The 11,220-nt window shown below is 36.9% G+C and overlaps 1 long non-coding RNA gene across 1 annotated transcript; it reads right to left on the reverse strand.

Annotated features, from left to right (window-relative positions):
* Positions 1-1,519: 1,519 nt before the first annotated feature.
* On the reverse strand, positions 1,520-4,752 carry LOC127126887 (uncharacterized). Its single transcript, XR_007805142.1, has 4 exons — positions 4,667-4,752; positions 4,351-4,513; positions 2,137-2,195; positions 1,520-1,602 (listed from the first exon to the last, which is right to left on the reverse strand). It is a non-coding gene; the product is annotated as an uncharacterized LOC127126887 (long non-coding RNA).
* Between the last annotated feature and the right edge of the window lie 6,468 nt (positions 4,753-11,220).

Below are 11,220 nucleotides of genomic sequence, written 5' to 3' on the forward strand. Positions count from 1 at the left end.
TAAGAAAGAAAGGGATCGCATGCATAAGATTCCATAGGCATCTGCAATAGGATCTATCATGTATGCCATGTTATGTACTCGACCAGATGTCTCGTATGCTTTAAGTGTAACGAGTAGGTACCAATCTGATCCTGGTGATGCTCATTGGGTAGCTTTCAAGAATATCCTTAAGTATTTGAGAAGGACTAAGGACTCATTCTTGATATATGGAGGTCAGGAAGAGCTAGTTGTAATTGGATACACCGATGCTAGCTTCTAGACAGATAAGGATGACTTTAGATTACAATCTGGTTATGTGTTTTGCTTAAACGGTGGCGCTGTGAGTTGGAAAAGTTCAAAGCAAGATACAGTTGTTGATTTTACAATCGAGGCCGAGTATATTCACTACAACAAACAAGACCTTAGACAGCGCTTTTTTTAGCCTTAGACAGCGCTTTAAAGCGCTGTCTAAACCTCCGCTGCTAAAGGTTTAGACAGCGCTTTTTTAAATCTTAAAAGCGCTGTCTAAGCCCCCCCCTTAGAAAGCGCTTTGGCCAAAAGCGCTTTATAAGACCCTCTTATTTTAAATTTTTTAGGTATACCTTAGACAGCGCTTTTGAAAAGCGCTGTCTAAGCCCCACCCCCTTAGACAGCGCTTTGGCCAAAAGCGCTTTCTAAGACCCTCCTATTTTAATTTTTTTAGGTATACCTTAGATAGCGCTTTTCAAAAAGCGCTGTCTAAGCCCCCCCCTTAGACAGCGCTTTTGCCTAAAGCGCTTTCTAATCCCCCCCTTAGACAGCGCTTTTTACAAGGTATACGAAATTTTTTGAAACTTTTGTTTTGAACCACATTTTTTCCAGGTTTATAAACCAGAATTTCTACCTGTTTTCAACCAGATTTTGACAGACAATTATCACATTTTATATATGCCATTTTGGCCTTTTTTCTACCAATTTTTGACTAACAAATATATATATATATACCAATTCAAACCAATTTTTCCTTAAATGTATCAAAATATATACAAATTTATGTACACATTTACAAGTCATTACATATACTACAAATGTACACATTAATTACACAAATTTATGAACAAACATTGAGCTCTATCATGAATTGACACCACTCCTCTTTGATTTCGTCCACTTGATCCTTTGTATAAAATGCACACTTGAATTCCTCAAAGTACTACATAATAATATAACATATTTTGACTTAATTCCAACTATTTAATTATATGAGATATGTGTAAATATAAAAATAACTCATAAGTTAGAAATACATACATCGGTGGGAATCTTTAATCGGCCCAAAGCAAGAGTATCTCGCATAAACCTCAACATGAAATACCCGCATATTTTTGTTGTTTAGACAGTAAAATTTTTGGAGTATATATTGGGTCCTTTACATTTGAATACATGAAAAGAAATGAACAGGCATGGCATAAAACTCAAATCAAAGAAAAATAATGGGTAGTGTTTTACTGCCTGTGATAAAAGAAAAAAGACTACTAAAAAATCAATCGTGTGATTCTTACATGAAACGCCTTCATCAGTGATATCCGCCATCTTGCAAGAGTGTGACATTATCTTAACAGTAAGTTTGTCCATTATTAGTACCTGCATGCAAGCAACCCATGAACAAAGACAAGATGGTAAATAATAGAAGTATCATGCTCTTGAAGTTATGACTTTAAGATAAAGAAGGAGAAGAGAAATAGTAAGGACTTTGAATATGATAATGGTGTAATATTCTTGATAATGATTTGATACTAACTTAATAATGACTTGATACAAAAGACCACTAACCCCTATTTATAGGGATACAAAAGACTAAACACTACCATCTATTTATATGAATACAAGACTCCTAATCCTAAATAAATCATAGGAAACAAATCATGGTAATAATTAAGTAATATAAAAACTAAACTTAGGAGATAGTCTAAGATACTCTAAGATTATAAACGGATACTAGGAGATAGGATAAACTATGAACCTCTTATATAATATCAATGATATTATTTGATATTTAATATATTATATTAATGCCTTTAATGATTTTTTAAATAGGATTCACCCTCCCTCCCACATGTATACTGGTGAAGTTCAAATAAATGAGGCATAATTCATTCAACTAATGACATCCTATACCTTCCATGTAGATTTTGAATCCCCTGTTTTCGCTGACCTGAGCATTTCATGTAATAATCCTGGAGAAGATTTCAGAACATAAAGTTATATGAGATTATAAGAGCAGAATGCAATTGGTCATAATTTAAGCAATTTAGTGTTAAAATTTCAAAAGTAAGAAAAACAAAATGCATAAAGAATCAATCCTTGTGATTTGTGAGGGAAGTATCCACTACACCTATTCAAAACATGTTTGATCTAGTTTATCTGCTATTGAAAAGAGCAAACAGTGCTGTATTAGATTAGGTGCAGTCATTTCATTAATATTGTAATTTTCCTTCTTTTTTTGTGGGAGACAAATGTAGAAATTGTCAAAGAATAAAAGAGATGAAATGCTCAAAAGGAAGATCCGACATTGAAATACACATTAACTACATAAAATGCTCAAGAAATTCCATGAACTACAAGAAATTTCCTGTTAGTTTGTGTTTGCGGGTTCTTTTTTCCTTTCAGAAAGTGTTTCGAATTCAATCAAAAGAGCCTACTAATCATTTTATAGCATTGATTCTATTGAACCTCAGGATACACGCCTAAAAATGATATTGAGTTTATAAAATCATTAATGGTGTGAAAAGAACATGTTTGACAATATTCATAAGATATTGAGTTTAAACCATTTATCAACAGTAAGAAAGCCTAAATTATCAACAAAAAAAAAATCTTATTTAAATTACATATTTTTCTTATAAAAAAACACATTATTAGTCATACAAAACTCACTCCAGTATTCTGTCAAAGTTCCACCTTTTATTTTAATTTTTAGCTGTAAAGCATTACTACTTCAAACGTCTAATTTTGGAAGGGCTGCTTGCTCAAATGAATAAGCAATTTCAATCAACTTTGGCTCTAAACCTTTCAAACCTCCAAAGTAAATTCCAAATGGCATACCCTTTTCATATCCTGCTGGAACAATCACTCCAGGATAACCTCCAATAGCGAGTATACTACTAAAGGATGAAAAAGGTGTTATCACGGCATCAAGTTTCTTTCTTTTCATGAGTTTCTCTAATCCATTGTGTGGCCGTCTTCTTGTCATGTTTAATAATAATCTTGTCTATGTTAGCTTTGTTATGCATAGCGGTCTCAAGTCCGGATAAAAGAAGAGTGTTGAGATAGGCAGTCGACAGTTAGCGTAAAGCTTTGTTGAATCTCTATGACATTGATCAAATAGAAACATGGTCATTGATAGAACATTATGGCGTAATTTGATCCATGTAGGCGACCCCACTTTAGTGGGATAAGACTTGGTTGTTGCTGTTGTTGTTGATTCAATTGAACATACTTAGTTGTGAAGTTTAAATGAAAAAATTTACATGGGGAGCAAGGACTTTCAAAGTAGACTAGCAGGAATAAAGAAAGTGGGCAATACTGTTGGGAACCAGAACTTTGCTTCTAGGTGTGCATCACAAAGAAGTCTTTAGTCCAAATTCTAATTACAGAGAGGAATATGGGCAATAACGGAGACAAGCAAAAGGAATTCAGAACATACAGCCAATAAGGTGTCAAAAAATTTGGAGTTTCAAAGAGATGGAAAACTCCTGAAACATACCATCTGCAGATGGTTCCTATATTTAACATCATCAAAGAAGTGTTATAACAAGATACATTACTCTAACACATTGTCTATTTCTGAAACATGTCCATTGCAATATATCCTCAGATAACTTCTCCATTCAATATGGCAGAACATCGTATCCACAACTAGAATTAACCAAATATTACTTGCAGAATTGGTGAAGAGAATATTCATTAGTGAAACAGAGAAGAAGAAGAAATTATCCTGAACTAGAAAAGGGAAGACACTAAATCTTGGATCCTGGACTATGTTAGAAGATTCTAATCGGCATAACTTAAAATCTTGCAAACTGCTGTCGGCACAGCTCGCATTTTGAGACACTAGCATGACTGAATTTTCACATATCTTCTAGTTTAACTAATAAAACTCAGAAACCAAACAAAAATTACAAGCGCCAAAACACAAATTATACTAGTGTTCACTAAAATCAGAACCAATGTGTGAAGAGCAAAGTGAAGTTAATAATGCCGACCTCAAAATCAAACCATGAGCATACACTGAATAGCATTCGCTTACAACCGGAAGCAACAAAAAAATTAAGAGAAGAAATAAACTGAACAAGTTCAACAATCATACCAACAAAAGGAAAAGGAACTTACTCTCGCGACTAATTTGTTTGAGGTTTTTGTATTCGCCGCCATAAGAGGAAGAATCGGAATCTGACATGGTGAAATCTATACCCTAAACCTAAACCACAGTCGTCGATGGATCACGAAACGAGAAGCAGAACCAAATCGGGGACGATCGGAAACCTAATTCAAGCTTTGAACAGAAAAGAAAGAAATGAAATAGAATCAGTTTATTCGAATTGAATGAGTTAAAAAGATTAGTGGAAGAAAAAGTTGAGATTACGATACGGAACTAGAAAACGAAAATGAGGAAGAGTTAGTTTAAAGAGAAGAGAATGGTTTTTACCGGTAGTTGAAGGAAGCATGACGTGTTGAAAGGTACAAAGATGGAAAGAAATTTCCCAGAAGCGTAGTGGACCGATTGAGGACGAGTCCAAAAGCGCTTTCTAAACCCCCCTTAGACAGCGCTTTTGGTTTTAATTTTTTTTTTTTAATTTAAAGACTTTAGACAGCGCTTTATCAAAAGCGCTGACTAAGGTCTATATTTAAAAGCGCTTTCTAAAAGCGCTGTCTAAGGGGGGGTCTTAGACAGCGCTTTTAGAAAGCGCTGTCTAAGACCCCCCCTTAGACAGCGCTTTCATTATTTTTTTGGAACATTTTCCGTGTTTTATTTTAATTTTAACCTTAGATAGCGGTTTCTTTTAAAAGCGCTGTCTAAGATGCGCTGTTAAAAGTCATTTTTGACGTAGTGATTGCTGCCTCAAGTGCAGCAAAGGAAGTTGTTTGGATCAAAAAGTTCATTAGTGAACTTGGAATAGTTCCTAGCATTGTGGATCCCATTGGTCTCTATTGTGATAACAATGGTGCTATCGCACAAGCTAAGGAACCTAGATCTCACCAACGATCTAAACACATACTTAGGCGTTATCACCTCATTCGAGAGATAATAGATAGAGGAGATGTGAAAATATGCAGAGTACCTACACTTGACAATATTGCTGACCCATTGACAAAGTCTCTTGCGTAGCAGAAGCATGATAATCATACTAGATCTATGGACATTAGGGGTATGCCTGATTGGTTCTAGTGCTAGTGGGAGATTGTTGGTATAAGCCCTAGAGGCCAATACTTTTGGTACTTGTATCGAATTATTTATTAATAATAAAAGGCTTTTTCTTTATTATGTTTGTCTAATAAAGTCCCTAGAATAGATAGTCTGTTTAATGTATCAAGTGTGACTTAATCATGGGAACACATTAAACATAAGGACACTATTCTTAAAGTATCCATAGTCGAGCTTTATTGTGAAGTGGGATAACATTAAAGCATTAAGACTATTATGTATATAGATTGATGATCACATCTCATGGATCATGTATAAAGAGTTATCAAGTCTTAAACATAAGTATGAATATTAAGAGTAATATTGATACTAGATTGACCCGCTATGAGAATACTATATAGAATGTTATGCAAAGTGTCATAAGTTATTCTCATGGTGATAATGGTGAATACCACCCTTCGACCTGAAACCACTATGGACCCTAGATGTAGAGTCGAGTGCCTTATTGTTGATCAAACATTATCCGTAACTGGATGACCATAAAGACAGTTAATGGGTACTCCACGAAGCATGCTAAGGGACATGGGTGACCTAGATGGAATTTTCTCACCCTATGTAACAGGATAAATGTCTATGGGCCCAATATTGAACTGGACAAGGATGACACGGTCTATGCCTTGTGTTCAATATAGACATAAGGGCAAAAGGGTAATTATACAATAAGTATTATCACAAAAGGATTTGTCAGATCACATGACATTTTCGTGTCTTGGGTAGCAGTGATGTGTTGCTAGATACCGCTCACTGTTCATTATTTTAAATATGTGATTTAATATAATTGCCAATGCCGCGAAAACCTACAGGGTCACACACAAAAGGACGGATTGATGAGAGATATAGTAACTAAGGAATACCGTAATGTACAGTGCACTTAAGTGAATTGTAGAACATCGTAAGGTACGCTGTACTTAAGTAGAATACGAAATATGGTAAGATACCACACGCTTAAGTGATTTTGGCATATTATAAGATATGCGCCACATACACTTGAGTGAAATTTCTTTTAGCTTGCAGCCCACACAGGTGGTTCTATAAATAGAACCCTTGTGTATAAGCATTTGTGCAGTTGCAATTTCGTTTCTCTCTCTCCCTATCTCTCTCTCTCTCTCACTCACTCAAAGCCTTCATTCGTAGCAGCTAGCATTGAGATTTAAGGAATCCGTTCGTGTGGACTGAGTAGAGGCGTTTGTTGGTGTAAGCCCTAGAGGCCAATACTTTTTGGTACTTGTATCGAATTAATAAAAGGCTTTTTCTTTATTATGATTGATTAATAAAGTCCCTGGAATAGATAGTCCGTTTAATGTATTAAGTGTGACTTAATCATGAGAACACATTAAACATAAGGACACTATTCTTAAAGTATCCGTAGTCGAGCTTTAGTGTGAAGTCGGATAACATTAAAGCATTAAGACTATTATGTTTGTAGACTGATGATCACATCTCATGGATCATGGATAAAGAGTTATCAAGTCTTAAACATAGGTATGAATATTAGGAGTAATATTTATACCGGATTGACCCGCTATGAGAATACTATATAGAAAGTTATGCAAAGTGTCATAAGTTATTCTCATGGTGATAATAGTGTATACCACTCTTCGACCTGAAACCACTATGGATCCTAGATGTAGAGTCGAGTGCTTTATTGTTGATCCAACGTTATTCGTAACTGGATAACCATAAAGACAGTTGATGGGTACTCCACAAAGCATGCTGAAGGACATGAGTGTCCTAGATGGAATTTGCCCATCCTGCGTAACAGGATAAATGTCTATGGGCCCAATATTGAACTGGACAAGGATGACACGGTCTATACCTTATGTTCAATATAGACATAAGGGCAAAAGGGTAATTATACACATAAGTATTATCACAGAAGGAATTGTCAGATCACATGACATTTTCGTGTCTTGGGTAACAGTGATGTGTTGCTAGATACCGCTCACTGTTTATTATGTTAAATACGTGATTTAATATAATTGCCAATGCCGCGAAAACCTACGGGGTCACACACAAAGGACGGATTGATGAGAGATAGAGTAACTAAGGAATACTGTAAGGTACGGTTCCCTTAAGTAAATTATAGAACATCGTAAGGTACGGTGTACTTGAGTAGAATACGAAATATGGTAAGGTACCATGGGCTTAAGTGATTTTGGGCATATTATGGGCCAAAATACACTTAAGTGGGCCTTTTAGCTTGAAGCCCACACAAGTGGTTCTATAAATAGAACCCTTGTGCAGAAGCATTGATAGCGGTTGCATTAATTTCGTTTTCTCTCTCTCTCTCTCACTCAAAGCCTTCATTTGTACCAGCTAGCACTGAGATTGAAGGAATCCGTTCGTGTGGACTGAGTAGACACGTTGTCATCGTTCAACATTCGTGATCGCTCCGTGGATCTACATCAAAGGGTTTTGATCGTCACAAAAGATCTACACCAAAGGTTTCAATCGTCACAAGAGGTAAATATTCTATCACTGATCATGACCATTCGTAAGGATCTCTAAAGGAGAAAATTTTAATTTCCGCTGCGTTTTGGACCGCATTTCTCCTTCAGTGGTATCAGAGCCACTTACGAAACCATGAATCGGATAGCTGTTTATTTTCTGTATTAATATGATTAAAAGACAGAATGAATCAATTAATTAAACGGGTAATTAAATTTGGCATCATGAGTGTACGAGTTGGATGATTGATGTTGACTATGCTTCGGAATCCGACATTAGTATGGTGAAGCAGCGATACATCGATCGTCCATAGGTTACGCAATTGAGACCGATCAACTTATATATGATATAAGTAATCCTAATGCAAAGTACGGTATATGTGATATACTGTTTCTGTTTCATTCATTCGAACACTAAATGATTGTTTTCCTTTGAGCGATCAATGGTCATTTGCTTCGGAATCCGACATTAGTATGGTGAAGCAATGACATGTTGATCAAATCATACTGAATCAACAATCGAGGTGTGTTTGACGGTCTGAAATTGGCGCATTAGGGTTGGTGACGGCGCAAGGGTTGTGCCGTCAAAGAGTTGTGAATTTAGGGCTTTTGGAACGGGTCTGTAGACTGTTTCAAAGTTCTGTTATTTTGGATGCATAACGGTCGTAACAAGACGCGTGACGTTCGTAACAGGCCCATGAAGGTCGTAACAAGCCTGTGACGGTCGTCACGTGCTTTGTGACGGTCGTCACACTCACAGATCCAAAATTCTAGGCATTTCTGTTTTGGCCCCGTGACGGTCGTAACATATGCCTGTGACGGTCGTAACATGCTTGTGACCTGTGACGGTCGTAACATGCGTGTGACGGTCGTCACACTCACAGGATCAGAATTCTTGGGGTTTCTGTTTTGTGACTGCGCAAGGGTTGTGTTGATGCAAAACAATGTCCATTTCAAATGAATTGTTCATTAAAATTTTGGACAGGGGCGCTGCCCCTTGACCCCCGTCCGCTGATCGGTTAGCGGAACCACCGTCCGCTGACCGGGCAGCGGAACCCCCGGCTAACTCTGCGTAGTGTGATCGGTCGCCGAAATTTAATTTGGTTTTAATTAATTAAAGGATTTAAAATTGATAATAATAATGTGTTTGTTATTATTGCCTTGTGGTGATCAGTTATGGCCTTAGTTATCCTTTATTTTGTTTTGGGTTTTTTAAATACGACCTGCGTGTCGTGCCTCTCCTTTTGATCTCTTAATGTAACTTCTTTTCTCATCTCAAACCCTCGTATGTAAAACAAGTTTATTCTGTAATGTAATGATATGAAGAAAGAGAAGAATTCAATATCAAAGGAGAATAATGATATGAAGAAAGAGAAGAATTCAAGATCAAAGGAGGACAACCTTGAAGATCTTGCTTGGAGAAGCTTAGAGAAGAATTCAATACTAAAGGAGGACAACCTTGAAGATCTTGCTTGGAGAAGCTTAGATCGTTATTAGGTTAGCTTAGGTTCTCTCATTGGCTTGGGAGAACAATTGCGCTAGGGGCCATAACTGTTTCATTGTGTATGTATGTTGATGCATGTGAATGTATGTTGATGCATGTGAGAGACGATTTATATGATAAATAAGCCGGTGAGATCATAACAATTGCAATTCCCTCAAACTAAAATATTAAGTTTATGCTTTCCAAGTTTTAGCACTCATCAAGACTAGTATCGGATAATGTAGGTTTCGCCTACGCGAGGTGCATGTTCTATATTGGTAAGGTGCGATGGGATAATTGTAATATCCAACTGCTAAAACAGGGTCAAACTTAACTAAACAAATTATGAGAATATTATATATGTTTGCTTTCCAAGTTTTAGCACTCATCAAGACTGGTATCGAATAATGTTGGTTTCGCCTACGCGAGGTGCATGTTTTGTACTAGTTAAGGTGCGACGGGATAATTGTAATATCCAACTGCTAAAACGATGAGTCAAACTTAATTATAATTTTCTTATATATGTTTAGAAGCAAGAGTTGGGAATGATCCATATGATGGATTGGAATAAGGAGTTATTCACCCAACTGAAATTTTCGAGAGTTGTATGAGATACAATTGGAAGGAGTTCCTACCCAAATAACCTAGTTCTGTGTAATCCGCCTACGCGGACTTAGAACGAAGTGAAATATGGATCTCGACCCACTAGAAAATCTTCCAACGGGATTTTCCGAATCAAATGATGAGGGTCATTTGTTTTGAGTAAAATAATGGGAGCATATTTAATTAAAGGCCTAATTAAATATGTCAATGATACTTATATCTTCATTAATCCTTATGTAGATTACCATGACAACAAACACCTCTAACAACATCTTGCGATCAATCCTTGATAAGGAAAAATTGTCTGGAACAAATTTTCTGGATTGGCACCGAAACCTGAGGATTGTCCTCAAACATGATAAAAAGCTGTATGTCTTGGAGAAACCTGTTCCTGAAGAGGAACCTCCTAGTTCTGCACCTAAGGTAGAAAGAGATGCTTATAAGAAGCATGTTGATGATGCCAATGAAACTGCTTGTCTCATGCTAGCTACCATGAACTCAGAATTGTAAAAGCAACATGAGAACATGTCAGCGTTCGATATGATCGAACACCTGAAGTTGCTCTATCAAGAGCAAGCAAGGAATGAGAGGTTTGAAGTTTCAAAAGCGCTTTTCCAAAGCAAGTTAGCTGAGGGAGCCCCTGTAGGTCCCCATGTACTCAAGATGATTGGGTATGTGGAAAACCTTGAGAGATTGGGTTTTCCCCTCGAAAAGGAACTTGCGACTGATTTGATCTTGCAATCGTTGCCAGATAGTTTCAGTCAATTTGTCCTAAATTTCAATATGAATGATATGGAAAAGTCTCTTCCTGAACTGCTAGCTATGTTAAGAACTGCTGAGCAGAATCTGAAGACAAAAGGGAAGTCCACTCTGATGATCGGAAATGGAAAGAGACAGAACAAAAGGCCCACTAAGCAGGGTGATAAAGGGAAAGGCAAGGAAGTTTCCAAACCCACCGTTGCTGCTTTGAAGCCTAATGGAGGCATAGCAAAAGAAGGCACCTTCTTCCATTGCGGTAAGACCGGACACTGGAAGAGAAACTGCCCAAAGTACCTGGAAGATAAGGAGAATGGAGTAGAGACTTCAACTTCAGGTATTTTTGTTATTAATTCATCTACTTCTGCATCATGGGTATTAGATACTGGATGCGGTTCTCACATTTGTACAAATGTGCAGGGGCTGAGAAGGAGTAGAGATTTGGCAAAAGGTGAAGTCGATCTACGAGTTGGCTATGGAGCAAAGGT

Source organism: Lathyrus oleraceus, chromosome 3 (assembly GCF_024323335.1).
Source record: "Lathyrus oleraceus cultivar Zhongwan6 chromosome 3, CAAS_Psat_ZW6_1.0, whole genome shotgun sequence".
Classification (NCBI taxonomy): Eukaryota; Viridiplantae; Streptophyta; class Magnoliopsida; order Fabales; family Fabaceae; genus Lathyrus; species Lathyrus oleraceus.